At 43.5% G+C, this 15,176-nt stretch overlaps 1 long non-coding RNA gene across 1 annotated transcript in view; it reads right to left on the bottom strand.

Annotated features, from left to right (window-relative positions):
• The window catches only part of LOC147129212 (uncharacterized), a 52,151-nt gene that overhangs the window by 23,144 nt on the left and 13,831 nt on the right, over positions 1 to 15,176 (bottom strand). The gene's annotated exons all lie outside the window — the stretch shown is intronic.

The following is a 15,176-nucleotide window of genomic DNA, read 5'->3' as shown; positions in this document are numbered from 1 at the left end:
GTCTTTGGCATCATCAATCATTCTTTTTTTGGCCTTAAGTAATGGTCTTTGGTCTTGTTTTTGGAATTAGTTTTTGGTATTGGTGTTTATTATTGTCTTTAATGCCGGTTTCCTGTTCATTGGTCTTGTTGATATTGTTGTCTATGGTATTGTTTGGGGAATTGGTCTTTAGTATAACCATACACATGCATCCACCAGTAGGAAAAAAAATTGTAATCTCTTCTGGGATTAACAGAAACAAACACATAACCGTGAGTGCAGACCAGCAGTCAAATGGAGCTCTGCAAAGTCTTTGTTTAGCCTGACGAATCTCAACAATCTGTTTTCTTGGCTCATGCCATCGCACACACACGCACACACACATATAGCTGAGCACCTGTGTAGGGTCACCTGTGCTCAATTAACCCCCTCCCGGACCCCCTCTTTAACTATAAGCCATCAAAATCCCCCTTGTTCATCTCCACACACGCAAAACACTGAGCTGGATCTTTGTGCACAAGACGGGTGGGCTACCACGGCCCCCTAACATTAGCCCCTCGTCTGATGATGCTGACGTGAGCGTGGGGTGGGGCGGTGGGGGGCGGGTTTGGGGGGTCGGGGGATCTGGTTGGGGAGGCGTTCATAGACCAGGAATGCGGGCCTTCTTTGTGACCACACGCATGTCTAAAGACTCAGACACAGCGCGGATCGCAAGTGTGTTTTCTCTCGTAATCCCCAACTGGCCGAGTCTGAGCAAATATCTCCAGCAGGCACGCTCCACGCTAACACCAAGCTAATCAAAACAGCCGAGTGGGGTGTCCCCTCCCACCCCCTTACCCCCCAAACCCTAACCACCTAGCACACTCAGAGTGATGGTTTGATGCCAAGTAATCCTAATTAGAAACAAATAAATCAGATATTCCCGTGAGGAAACACTTGACAACGCCCACCCTGGCACTTCCTTTAGTCAAACTATATTGCTTGCGGGGGAAAAAAAAAATGTATTTACCGTGGCAATAGTAATCCGGGAACTGAAAACCGGCCTTTTCCCAATCCGCCGTCACGAAACTTGTCAGCCAAAAGAAAGAAGCAGATAGAACAGCCTTTTTCTTCTGTTCTCAGGAATCTATGCTATTTGTAGAGTATGAATACACTGTATGTAAAATAGTCTTCAGATTCCAAAGCAATTTCCCCCAATTTCCCCAACATCAAAAATCATTTCTTCCAGGGTAACTGTTTGGTGTTAGTTCTCTGGGTTTTGGTTTTTTTTTTCGATAATGTACTTTGCTGTTGGTCTTCAAGTAGTCATTTGATATTGCTTTTTGTATAGTCTTTAGTATTGGTTTTTGATCATTAGTATTTGGTCTTGGGCATTGGTCACTGATAGTGGTCTTGAAAATCAGTCTTTTTGGTATTGATCTTGCAAGCTCTGGAATGCCACAGGCAAAAATATCCCCAAAATGTGAGGGTGCATACAACGCAATCTTCTCCTACCCTGTGTTTCTCTTTGAACAGCAATGCTTGTTATTTGTGGTGTGGGTGTACAAGTGCACTGCATCACACGAACAGCTGTTTCTCATAGTTATGTCTTATTTAGTGACACGAAAGGCTCAAAATATGCTACAACCACAATAACAATAGTCAATTAATTAAAATCTTTTGTTTTTTGATCCAGTAGCTGTATGTGGTGCAGCTGTACCTAATATTGTGACAAACGTCCCACAGAAAAAATTCTGTGAGTTGTGGGAACTCCCTCCAAACGGCGTGCGAAGGTCTCGCCGCCGTGTGACTCAGAGGTTCCAGGACGGGGCGTTCAGAGCCCATGGGGAGTTTGACTCGTGTCGCTCGGCATTTGTCAGCGTGCGGGGAAAATGTGAGGCGAACATGAATGCGTGTTAACCGGAGCGTCAGGCTCAATCAAGGCCTCGCTGAGAGGCAGCAGGTACACCGCATCTGCGATGCATGAAGACGTGTCTGGAAAGCGTTCTGTCAATTGCAACAAGTGACACTTCAAAGAGCAGCCATTTTATTTTTGAAATCGCTGGCGAAAAAGCTGCTTTTTTTTTTCCATCGCAAACAAACAGGCGGCCAGTTTCACCAACTGGAGTGACTTTGATGTGACGCCTTTGACTGCGGCGGCACGCCATCCCTCAGTTGGCTCCGACCCCTTGAAACATGTCCACGAATACAAAGAAGGTATAGATACAAATGCTAAAATAACTATACAAATGGTCAAAGCCCAATATACCATCAAATATCATCGCAATATCAATGATTCATACCAAAGACAACATTAATAAATATCAACGATCACTACCATAGACAACAAAGATGGTATCGAAGTCCTATACAAACTATCAAAGACCAATACAGACAAGAGAAGACAATACAAGACCAATGCTGAAGATCAATAAAAGACCTATAAAAATGATGAAAGATAAGATAAGATAAGATAAGATAAGAATGCCTTTATTGATCCCACAGTGGGGAAATTTTCGTTGTTACAGTAGCAAAGATATAGGTCACACAGGGGCGGCGGCATAATGTGGCCATTAATGTATAACATTGACGGCAAACATTTAGAATCAAACCTATGTAGATATACGCAGTAACATGTGTATATACACATGTGTATACACACCAACCTACATCTACATAAAAAATATGAGGAACACTCATTTTGGCCTGTACATAGTACAGAGGAAAAAATACTCTAAGTGACAGTGCTGCAGTGCTGTAGTGAAATGTAAGGAACAGCATTGGAAAGGTGGCATCAATGACCAATACTATAAAATATAAAAGACCAAGGGCAAATAAAACCAAGATAAATACAAAAAACAACATCGAACAGCTTTACTAATCTTCAAAGACCTCAGAAAAACCTATGGCCAATACCAAAGTCAACATCAAAGACAAATACTAAAGACAATTTCAAAAACTAATCGAAAAACTGACAAAGACAATACCAAAGACAACATCAATGACCAAGTACTTGAACAATTTGTACAAAAATACCATAGGCAACATCAATGACCTATACAATAACAAAGACAAATACATCAAAGACGAATACTCACAACAATCAAAGATCAATCCAGTGATCAAAGGCCAATAACAAATTTGATAATGACAAAAAAAAACCTCTTAAAGACCAATGCAAAAGACTAAGACTAAATGCAATAACAAAGATCTATGCTAGACAGAGCGCCAAAAATCAATACCAAAATCCCCCAAAAAGATCAGTACCACAGAGTCTTTTGTAGAGTGTTCTATTTGTAATAAGTTTTCCAAAATGAATTTTGCGTGTCGGAAAAACAAACTGCATCCTTGTTTATCGCAGTGAAGGTTGTAAACATTTGTCCGCTGATAAAGTGCAGGCGGAAAGAAGAAATAAATTAGCCGGTGAAACAAATCACCTTAAATAAAACATCAGCAACTTGTTCCCATTCACTGCACCGTGTGTGTGCGCCTCATGAATAAATGACAGGCGGGACATGTTTACCTCCCGCTCATTACACTCACAGCACACACACACACAAACGCACACACAACTTTTCCAAACACACAGAAAGTAGCTCAAAAGGGCCAAAAGGTGCTTGTTAATAATTAACTCAAATGCAAAAAACTCAACACGTAATTATTCATCACCACAACGATGGAAGGGACCTCCCTGGGGCATCTGTTTGCACAGACCAATCAGATTTCTTGATTGATGTTTTCGCCCAATGACTTCACCCTACTTCCTGTTGTCTTATCGGTTTAATTTTGATGTAAAAGTTGCACATCGGTCACTTTGATGGACTGTAGGGCTGTGCACGAATCAGCGGTGGTGCCACTTGAGATGCAAATTGGCCGTTAAAAACGAATGCAGAATCAGAATGTTCGGATTTGAGTCAGAACGGATTGTAACTTATTGTCAGAGAGGAAAGTTTGGGCGGAAACATTCATGTCTCAGTATGGTGTATGTCCGTGGGCGGTGCACAAGCTTTAGACGCCATATGGTGTGGGTAAACTTAAGTGCACTCCATTTACCATTTTGATCAAATTGGATTTTCCATATGTTAGACTATGAAGCGTTTTTCCAGAAAAGTACAATAAGCATCGAGTGCGTTTGGTACTGGCTCGTTAACGTAAACACGAATAGCGAACGCAAGTTTTGGATGAGAGTCCAGAAAATCAGCTGTTTTGTCTATATACATGAGTCGTGAATGTCAAAGTGGAGCATCCGTCACTGCAGTGGACAGCTATTCAAAAATATATTTTTTATATACGTGAGTTTTGCATCGGTTACTACTGTGGACAGCGGTTGAAAGGCCCTAGCAAATACTGTGTTTTTCTGACTGTCAATGTAAATGATGCGATGGCGCACGTTTGACCCCTCAGGTTGTATTTCCCGCAAGGTGCGTGTCAGGTAAGCGACACAGGTGGACGAGTGCGCAGAAGGGGGCTCGGGTGTCCCGTTTCAGGCGGCAGCTGGCGAACGAGGCCCGGCCTCGAGGTCACCCCTTCCCCTCCTCCCCGGCTCCCGCCTCCTCGTCACCCTCTCTCGGGCTCCGGGCCACCTCTCCGCTCCGGTCCCGGCCTGCCGTCACCTGATCTCTGCTCGGCTCGCATGGGAACAGCGCGGCCGCCGCACGACAATGGAACGCTTTTAATTACGAGGCCCCGCGCGCTCAGGTGCCGAGCGGCCCGAGCGCGCCCCGTGTCAGCAGTGCCGGCATTCGGCCGTGTCGTCTCGCAGGCATGGCGACAACTGATCACATTGTAGAGGCGTGTAGCGCGCAAAAAGGCCACGGAGGTGAGTGGTGTTAATTTTAGCCTGCGTGACATGCGCATATCACGCTGATGCTATTTTTAAAACAATACCTCACTTTTAACTATCGTGGACGGTGGATATGGCACAGTGTAAAGATGTCTTTTTCATGTCAAAGGTGAACATCAGTCACTACAGTGGAGTGCTGCCTAAAGGTTTTAGTTTTTAATTTTAGTGTCACATATTTCATTCCTAAATAGCTGTCTACTGATGTGCCTAGTTGACGTAATGTGAGAAAATGTCAACACTCCTTGCAAAATGTGTGTGGGGGGGGAAAAACCCTGAAGGAGGTTTTTTATCATTCAAGCACGTAATGGTTAAGTCCACCTCGAGGGCAGGCGTTAAGCGGAGGCCCTCACATGATGGAGATCTCGGCTCGTCAAACATGGCCGCCCCGCGCGGCGGCCTTACGTACCTCGCGAGCCGATTCCGATGAGCTCACCGGCAGGCGTACGTCCACTTCCCCGAGTTTAAAATGAACCATTTTAATGACGTGCTAACGCTGGCCGGCGCATAAACGGCCTCACCGCTGTCACTAGGTGACCGACTGCGTCTGGGTGGTCATTGGTGCTTCCATGTTTGTTTGATCCCCGGCCCGCGTGACACTCGCTTCCTGGCTCGAAATAGGCCACGGTGGCATTACGATGTTTGCACTTCCAGCGGCGGGTTCACACGGATGTCTTGCGGGGTCGTGTTGGGAGATCTCCCTGGCTGCTGTGTGTTGGCTCAGACCGTTTAGTTTGCAGTGCATACTGTTAAATATATTGCAAAAAAAAAAAAAAAAAAGAAAATCTCACTCACTGTACTTCTTCAGCGGGTATAAAAAGTCTACACAGCCCTGCTCAAATGCCTTTTTTTTCTTTTTTTTTTTTTTTGAAAAGGGGACCATATTTCTAAACCTTTTACACCATTAACGTGAACTACAACCCAATATAATTTATTTTCTTTAAATCGTTTTGAGAAGGAAGTTGCGAAGTGGCTAAATTCTGACTTAATCATATTCAAACTCACGTAAAACAAATCAGCACACACCTGCCACCATTTAAAGTTTATCTGATTAAGCCCAAATAAATTTCACCTGTTCTAGTCGGTTCATACTGACATTTTCTTTGCTTTCCAAAAGAAGCTTGAATGTTCTGTGCTATCGCTGACTACTATTTCAAACGGTTCATAATTTCTTCCACCTTGTTTAAGGCACTAATTCCAGATGAAGAAAAACAGCCGTAAAGCATGACGACTGGGCCATAACAAAATCTCCCAAATACACGTGGGAAAATTTGGTACGGTTTGATGAAGTCAAGGTTTATAGTAATTCCAAAAGGTACCTTTGGCACAAACACAATGCTGCTTATCATCAAAAGAACACCATACCTATAGTGAAGCATGGTGGTGGCAGTTTGGAATAGCATGGTGGGAGGAATTATGAACAGTTTGAAATCATTCTTTTTTTTGTTTTGTTCTTTTTACAATTAAGGGTTTTATGCCACCAAATCGGCCATTTGAGCATGGGTGTGTAGACTTTTTATATCTACTGTATATGCTTGACATCAAAGTTGCCCATCTGTCAGGACAGTGGACGCTATTGTGCCATCCCATGCAATGCCGCCCACTGGTCAGTCGTTGGGCGTCAGGCACTGCAGTGGACAGCTATTCCCATTCTGCTTTCTTCTACACGCTGGAGTCTCAGTGTCAAAAGGAGTTTATTTGGTCCCCTGACAAATGAAACAGGCTTCACCAGGCTTCACTCGCGCTCTTAAAGCGTCTCCAAGGAAAATTGAGTTAGCGAGCTCTTTGCTCTTTCGCCCTCTTTCTTTTCCTCCTGAGCAGCCGTCACAAAAGTTTCTCTTTGAAGGCACAAACGAGTCAGGATCGACTCTTCTGGGAGACTTACGGAGGCCTTGATCCGATTACCCAGTAGGCACCACCCTCCTGAAAAATGTGTCTGCAGGCCCCCGCGCCGCTTTCTAAACTTTCGCTCGCGCGCTGCACTTTGATGGGTGGGAGGCGAGAGTAGTCTGTCAATTGAGACGCTGTTGAAGTTAGCATCGCAGAAATACGATTTGGAATTGGAGCAAACCAACTGTACCACAGTTTATCCCGCCTCTTGCCCAAAGTCAAATGGGGTAAAATTATGATGGACATGTTTTGGGCACTTGACTGGAATGTTTTGGGCATGTGATGGGAATGTATTGAGTATTCGATGGAACGTTTTGGGCATGAGGCGGTAATACGACCATTAATTTTTTTTAGCATTAAATGGGAATGGTAGAAACTTATGGGCACCTGACGGACATGTGATGGACATGTGGTGAACATATAATGGCCATGCATGTGACGGACATATCATGAGAAATTTGGGGGCATTCAAAGTGAAGATTTTGGACAATGGGACGTGATTGGGAACGTTTTGGGGCACCTGATGTGCGTGTTGGGGAATTTGATGTGTGGGTTTGTGGGTATGTGACAGAGAGTGATGGGCGTATAACATTTGGCCATTTGATGGTTGGTGCATCAGTGGACATTTGATGGAAAGGTTTTGTGCATGTGACATATCTAATCAGCATGTGATCAAAATTTTATGGCACGCGATAGGAAGGGTTTCTTTTGGCAAATTCACGTACGTGTTTTGGGCAATCAATCGGAAAATTTTTGGCATGTGACATACAGTTGAGAATGTCTGGCCATCTGATGATGTACATGATACGGGCATTCATTGGAAAGGTTTTGGGCATGTGACAGATGTGATTGGGAATGTTTTGGGGCATCTGATGGGATAGCTTTGGGAATCTGATAAAAAAGGGTTTGGTCATGTGATGGGCATGCCATGTACACAGGCATGTTTTGTCCATCTGAGGAGCACATTTTGCTCATTTGATGGTTAAGTTTTGGGCATGAGACAGACATATGGTGGAAATTATTCAGGAATGTTTTTGCCATCTAATGGGAATGTTTTGGAAAAGTGACAGATACGATTTGGGCATGTGGTAGACACGTGACAGGCATGTTTGGGCATGTGCAAAGTGTTTGGTATTGCTGGACTATTAAGGTTTGCAATCAGATCCCTAAGATCCTGTCAAAGTTGGTTGTAGGGGTCAAGGTGCTGGAAAAAGTGACTTGATCCCATGCGGGATTTGCCACTGATGAGACGTCCAGGCTGATTAATGGCTGACACAACATTTGGAGGACATCGCTAAGACTTTAATTGGAGCAGACAGCAGATAACGATTGACTTCTCAGTCTCTTCAATGAGCTGAGGAACCTGATTAGCGTATTTACTCGAGCACTTGTCCCCAATTGGGGAGGTCAAGTGTGGGCGGTGGATTGTTCCCAAATGAAAAGTGATGCAGGTGCTTCACGGCAAAGGGGCTTGTTTGGGGCGACTCCCGAAGAGGCCAGACTTGGAAAAATCACATTAACAAGCCGGATTGAAGTATCCGGAGCGACTCTGTGCAGCGGCTGATCCCATTAGAGCAATACCTCCACCCCCTCTGACTCCCTTCCTTCTCCGCCATCCTTCCTTTAAACCCACAGGAAATGGCTTTTTATGAAGCCAAATTAATTGACCATGAAACCGGCCCACTAGCACATCGGTGACAGATTATGTTCAGTGCTGATTCATCACATGTTTACAACAGAGCACTGTCAAATTAGGCCTGCTCGTGAAGTATGGGAGGGTAATTAACCGAGACTCAACACAAGCTCTGATTCAATGTTTTGGGCATCTGATGGGACGGTTTGGGCATCTAATGGACATGTTTGTAGAATGGGGTGGAAATGTAATGGTGGTGTTTTGGGCATGTGATGGGTTCATTTTGAGCATTCGGAGCGAGTGTTTTGGATATCTGATGGATATGTTTTGGGCATTCTATGGGGATGTTTGGGGCACATTTTGGCCATTTGATGGAAAGTTTTTGGGTGTGTGGTTCGTGCATGTGAAGAGTATGTTTTGAAACTGGATGGGAATGTGCTTGGCATGTCATGGAAATGAGATGGATATCCTTTGGGCATCTAATGGATGGTTTGTGCATTCTTTGTTTCGGTCAGGTGATGGATGGGGTGTTTTGAACATAAAGCATATGTTTTAGACGTGATATCTTTTTAGGGGTTATGGGTTTATAAATAATGTTTTGGACATGTGATGGATACGTTTTGGGCGCATTTTGAGCATTTGATGGAAAGGTTTTTGGTATCTGATTGGAATGTGATGGCTACATTTTGGGAATGCAAAGAAGGTTTTGGGCGTGTCATCAGGATGTTTTGGGGACACAAAAATTTTTTTGGGGGGGGGGGGATATGATGGGAATGTTTTTTTTTTTATTTGTTATTCTGTTTCGTTGAAAAGCCTCATTGCGTTACCAAATATGATTCCAAAAGCTAAAATAGTCAAATTAGCTACGATGTCATTACACCTATACACATTCAGAGCTAAAAGTAATAAAATGAGATCCAGAATGTGTTGTTTATTTTGTTAGAGATGAGTCCCACTAGCAACAGATGGCAAGTTGTGGCTCCATTAGTCCGAGGAGCTCGCTTCGGTGGCTTCCGTCAACAACAAGGCGCGTGCTATTGATTTGTCGCTGAAAAGAAAATTACAACACAAACCAAAACATCTACTTTGCAGCTCACGGCGACGCGATGCCGACATGTTTTGCTTGATTTTGGCAGACATGACGGATGCCCTCGACAATGGCCACCTGTGCTTTCACAAGCTAAACAATTTAGAATCAGATTCAAGACCTTTTGAAAAGTTTTGCTGTGTGAAGCCCCCCGCGGAGGTTCCCGATGTGCTGGTGACTGCAGGCCACTAATGGAGGCTAATGGTGCAGAAACAAAGAGTCTGTCTGCTAAGTACAAGCAACAACACACAGCTGCCTCCTGATATTAACACAGTCTTTATATAATATGACTCCATACATCACATTACATTACTTACACCAACACAGTTTCTCTTTGTCACGTTAGAAAAGAAGTATTATGTTCTCATGAAGAATCATGTGTTCTGATTCATTATTTTTATAATACAGAGCGTGTGAGGCTGCACGCCAGAGTGTACATATTTGTGTGGCTTAATTGTGTATGGTTCTGCTAGTAATGTCTGACTATGGCTCTTTGATCACAAATAATTGGGGAATGTTTCGGGTAGGTGATGACATGTTTTGTATATGTCATGGACATGTTTTGGTAAAGTGATGTCAACGTTTTGGTGTTTTCTTTGTCATGTTATGGACATGTTCTCGGCATGTGATAGACATGTTTTGGGCATGTGACGGACTTGTTTTGGTCAAGTGACAGAAACCTTTTGGGCATGTGGTAGACATGTTTTGGACAAGTGACGGACTTGTTTTAGGTATGTGATGGAAACGTTTTGGGCATCTGATGGACATATTTGGGAAAGTGATGGAAATGTTTTCAGTATGTGATGGACATTTTAGGGCAATTTTTGGGCATGTGATGGACATACAAAAGGACATGTGGGTATGTTTTGGGAATACAATGTAAATGTTCAAGGGCACAAGATGCTTTGGGCATGCTTAGGGCAGGTGATGTACCAATTTTAGACACATTTTATGGCATGTAATGGACATGTTTCTGACATACTTTGAAGCATTTGATGAACACCTTTTGGACATTTTTGGATATCTCTTGGTTTTTGCCTCATTTTCTGCCACAAATTGTCATGAGCAGCCACATTTTTTCCTGAATAACACTCAGTGCCATTTCCTGTTCTATGGCTATCATCACGTTTCCCTCACCGCCCCAACTGGCATGCATCCACGGATCATAGTCTCATGATATTTGCTGATTTTGCACCGCACTGCAACATTCCTGGATGCTCCAAAATGTTCCATTCCCGCATTGCGAGGAGGGGCCATGACTGGAATGTGCACCAATTAGGCATCCCAAGCGTCACAGTGTTTTGTTTTGTATTTTTTCCATCCCCAAGTGTCTCTACTTGGCCCCCGCCCAGTCCCGCCCTCGCTGTCTGTCTGTGTAAACAACTTAATCACACTCAGAGGCTTGCGGACTGTGAGTTGGGCCGCAGCTGTCAATCATCTGAGTTGGACTTATTTGGTGGAAAAAAAGGGGGAAAAAAAGAATACGATGTAGTACCTGTTAACACAACTGCAGCAGATGTTTGCTGGCTCCTTCACGCAGATGCGCCTGATCCAAGATGATTGGTCGTAATTATAGGCTGTAAGATGATAGCGGAGGACTGACTGACTGCTTGAGCGTCCGAGTGACGGGTGAAAGCTGCCGCATAATAGGAGCACCTGGTCGCCCCGGAGGAGGACCAACAGGGATGCGTTTGTGTGACATCACAGCAGGGGGTGCTCTGGGAGGCCATGATGGAAAATGAACTAATATAAGACAACATGCTTTTTGTTGTCACTGATCAGAACAAGAAGGCTATATAATATACAAGAAAAAGTACTTGGACAAATTCTAACGTAGCTAACACTTACATTAGCCGTGGCTGGAAACCCTACTTTGAAACCCTAAATTGTCTTGAAACCCAGCCTAGCGTTTGCTTGAAACCTTAACCCTGTCTTGAAACCCTAATCTTAGTTTGAAACCATAACCGTGTCTTGAAACACTAATTTGAAACCATACTCTTGACTACAACCTAAACTGAAACACAAGCCCTTTCTTAAAACCATAACCCTGTCTTGAATCCTTCATTTAAACCCTAATGCTGGTTTGAAACTACAGTATAACCCTGTTTTGAAACTGTAACCAAGGTTTTAATCATGACTTAAAAACATAACCCGAATTTTAAACCTGAATCCTGATTACAATTCCGAAATTGAACCCCCGTTTTAAAACCCCAACTGAAAACCTTAACCCAGGCTTCTGTTGGCCAGTGGGTCAATGTTTGTGAGAATTTTGATGTAAAGTTCTTTCACACCAAATTCATCCAAGTCTGCATCTATCAGGATGTGCTTATTGGTGACAAAAACTCAACTTTCTCTACTTCTATTCAAATGTTATTGCTAGCACGAGAACCCAAAAAAAAAGAAAGTGGCGTGGTATCATCAAACATTTCAAGCTTGAAGAAACTCAAAGCAGGAAGTTTTCAGACTTTTCCGTGTGAATAATTCAGAGATGTTTTTCTCCACAACTTTACAAAAGTTCTGAGCTGTCGCTCCACACGTCACAAAGACGTTTTCCATCCCATTCCAGCGTGTCCACCGTCACGCTTCAGGTGCACAAAATGGTACCATTGTCGTCCGTATGGGCCATCTGCCCCGACGATGACAAAGCCCCCACTCCTCACCCCACTTGTTGTCATCGCAGCGACGCATTGCCGTCACCACGTAATGAACTCGGACGGCTGATTTAAAGCGCCATTAGCGTCACGAGCCGGCGGGCGGGCAGCGGGAACGGCGGCGGCGGGCGCAGATGGCAGCGTGATCGTCGTAAATGTTAGCGACGAAACAATGAGCAAACTTTGTGTGGCCAATATCCTGCATCGCTGGACTGGAAAATAAAAGAAAAACAAAATGTGACGCGGCGTCTTTGAAAGCACAAAGAAAAAGTGCGGAGTGACACTCCAGTGGAGTTTGTTGACTCATGCTGTCAGCCCTCCGCATCTTTTTCATCTCGCCAGGCAGCCATTGTGGAAGGTCGCGAGGAGACAAGGCATGCTGAGATATACACGAGTCGGTGGGCACCTACGGGGGGGCAGCAGCACCGGTTGCTAGGATACACAGGACAGCTGTCTAGTTAGCTAGATGGACAAGAGCTCTATGAATGTTCTATTAAAAACAGAAACGTTGCTGCTAAACTAAATTGCTTTGAAGCTGCAACTCAGGCTAGAAACCCTAATTTGAAGTCTAACTCTAATTTAGAACCCTAACCCTGATTTGAAACACTTACCTTGACTTTTTAAACACTGTACTTTAACACTAGCTTGAAACCCTAAATTGAAAACCTAACCCTGGCCGAAAACCTTAACCCTGTCTTGAAACTCTATTTCAAAGTCCTAACATAAGCCTCAACCCTAATTTTGAAATCCTTACCCTAGCTATAACACTAACGCTACTTTGAAACCCTATTTAGCATAATTTGAAATTAAAATGGAACCCAAACCTTGAAACCGTAACTTTAAACCATAGAACTGACTTGAGATCCTAACACTGGTTTACAAGTCATTTTTGAAACCCTGTCTTGAAAGCCTAACCTGGGCTTGAGACTATTTAGAAACTGTAACCCTGACTTTAAATTCTAACCCTAACCTTGATATGAAACCGTAATGCTGGCTTGAAAACCCTATACTTTGGCTTTGAAAGCCTGACTTCACTTACACTGGCTTTAAGTCTTACTTCGAAAACCTGAACCTGTCTTGAAACTGTAATTTAAAACCCTAACCCTGGTCTAAACCCCTAGTTTGAAACCCTTACTCTGGCTTGAAACCCTAATTTGAACTTTAACACTGTCTTGTTGTCTGTTTGTTTCGCAGAAGGATAGCTTGAGGATCACCAAACAAAATAGTAGCTAGCTAGGAAAAGCGATAAAACCAAAAGTACAAAAAAATATAAAAATACATGATGTAGACAGTGCCATCTTACTTTTCTTGTTGTATTTTAACTTTGTGGGGTCATAAATACGTATTTCAGCGCAATGCTTGCTCCACAGCACTTTAAGAGCAGTATGGAATTAAAAAAATGTATATATTAAAAGGCAGTTAAACGAGATGATTGCTACGAGTGGAGCGAGTGAAACAAATGGAGCTTTTGGCCGTCGCCTTTATGTGATGGAACAAGTGCTGAGTTAGTGCCGTGACTGTAGAGATATGATTAAAAAAAAAAAACAAATGGCGTCTAGTCGTCATTCCCCAGCTGGCACGCACACACGCAGGCAATATGAAACGCATAACGCCTCGCTGAATTCATGACACTGTCCATATAAAAGCTGCTAAACGTCTACATAAACATCCTCTCGACTGTGCCGTCCTTCAGTTCCCAGGGAAATAATAAGAATAGGCGAGTCTCCAGTAACTCGATAGCGAACTCGATGAAATGCAATCAGAACAAGGTGATGACAACGTCAGAGACGCGAGGATTCCTTCCTATCCTATTTCCTCCCCCGCCCCGCGGTCTTTATCCTTCCCGTGACACCGCTCGCCACTAGCGTTGTGCTAATCATCACCATCAAGCGGCAAAGTGCTTCACATGATGGTGAATGCACAAAATGTACACATTCCAGCAAAAACTGATCATAGTACAACGACATAAGAACATTTAAACTTTTCTTGCCATCATGGCTGTGTTTTGGCGTTTAAATTTCGCACAGTACTCAAGATGCTAACAGCCAAGCAAGGCTAATGTTTCCATTCCAATTGTGGGTGTGGTGTCCCTGAGACTCAAGCATTCTGCATCTTAACTTGGCCAAGGAGTAAATTACTTTGAACTGGAGATTGTGAGTTATGCTAACAAAGAGGTTGTGAATGTTCCACCCCGGCCCTGTGGGTGGCAGTACTGATGGCAGTGAATGAGATAAATTATATTACTGTATTTATTTATTGTTCTCCCTTTGAAATGTCTTAAAATTGAGATACACATGTATATTTACTTTATAAGCATTTATATTGTATAGTTATTATTACGATTGTTATTTGATCATCATTACTTTCAAACTACTTCTATGAATAAATTGTTATTTATTTATTTTTTAGAAATTACAATACAAGTCAAAAGTGTGGACACACTTTCTAGGGCAATTCTTTGTCCAAACGTTTGACTGGTATTGTATTTAGAAACTATTACTGTTGTATTTTGTTCATTTTTGCATGTTTTCATAAATTATATTTTTTAATATTTATAAAACTTTTGCAATTGATGGACAGTATTTCATTTGTATTATTTTTCTTTTATTTTTATTTCAGTCGTGTCAAATTTGATTGTACAGTGGATCCCCACCATTCGCAGGGGATGTGCGAGTAACGTCCAGAGAATGTGGGGAAGGTCTTCAAGTAACAGTCAGGCCTTTAATCAGCTCTGTATTGGCGGGGGGTTAGGCTGTCATCTGTCCAGGGGCCCCGGTAGCCTCCTCTGAGGAAAGCTCGGGTCCCGGGAGAGCAGCTCTCAGCTCAGCGTTACGTTCCCAGGAGCGGACGAGGCTGCGGAGCAATCAGCGGCCACTCATCAACTTTAAGCCACACTGGCCCCCGTTTAACCCTCGCATGTCCACCTCTCTGGAGCACGCAAGCTGGCAAAGGGTGGTGGTGTCCCGTTTCTCTGCTGCTTTAGCCTCTGAACTGTGAGGACAGATGGGAGGGGACCTCAGCCCCCCATTAGGGACCTCCTGGGAGGCCAGATAGGTCCCGGAGAGATGCATTTTGATACAAGCATACGTTATGTTTGGAAGCCCAGTGGCATTCTGC

Source organism: Filicampus tigris, chromosome 19 (assembly GCF_054856515.1).
Source record: "Filicampus tigris isolate MCC_2025a chromosome 19, RoL_Ftig_1.0, whole genome shotgun sequence".
NCBI classification, from domain to species: domain Eukaryota; kingdom Metazoa; phylum Chordata; class Actinopteri; order Syngnathiformes; family Syngnathidae; genus Filicampus; species Filicampus tigris.
This window is presented reverse-complemented; position numbering and strand designations above follow the sequence as displayed.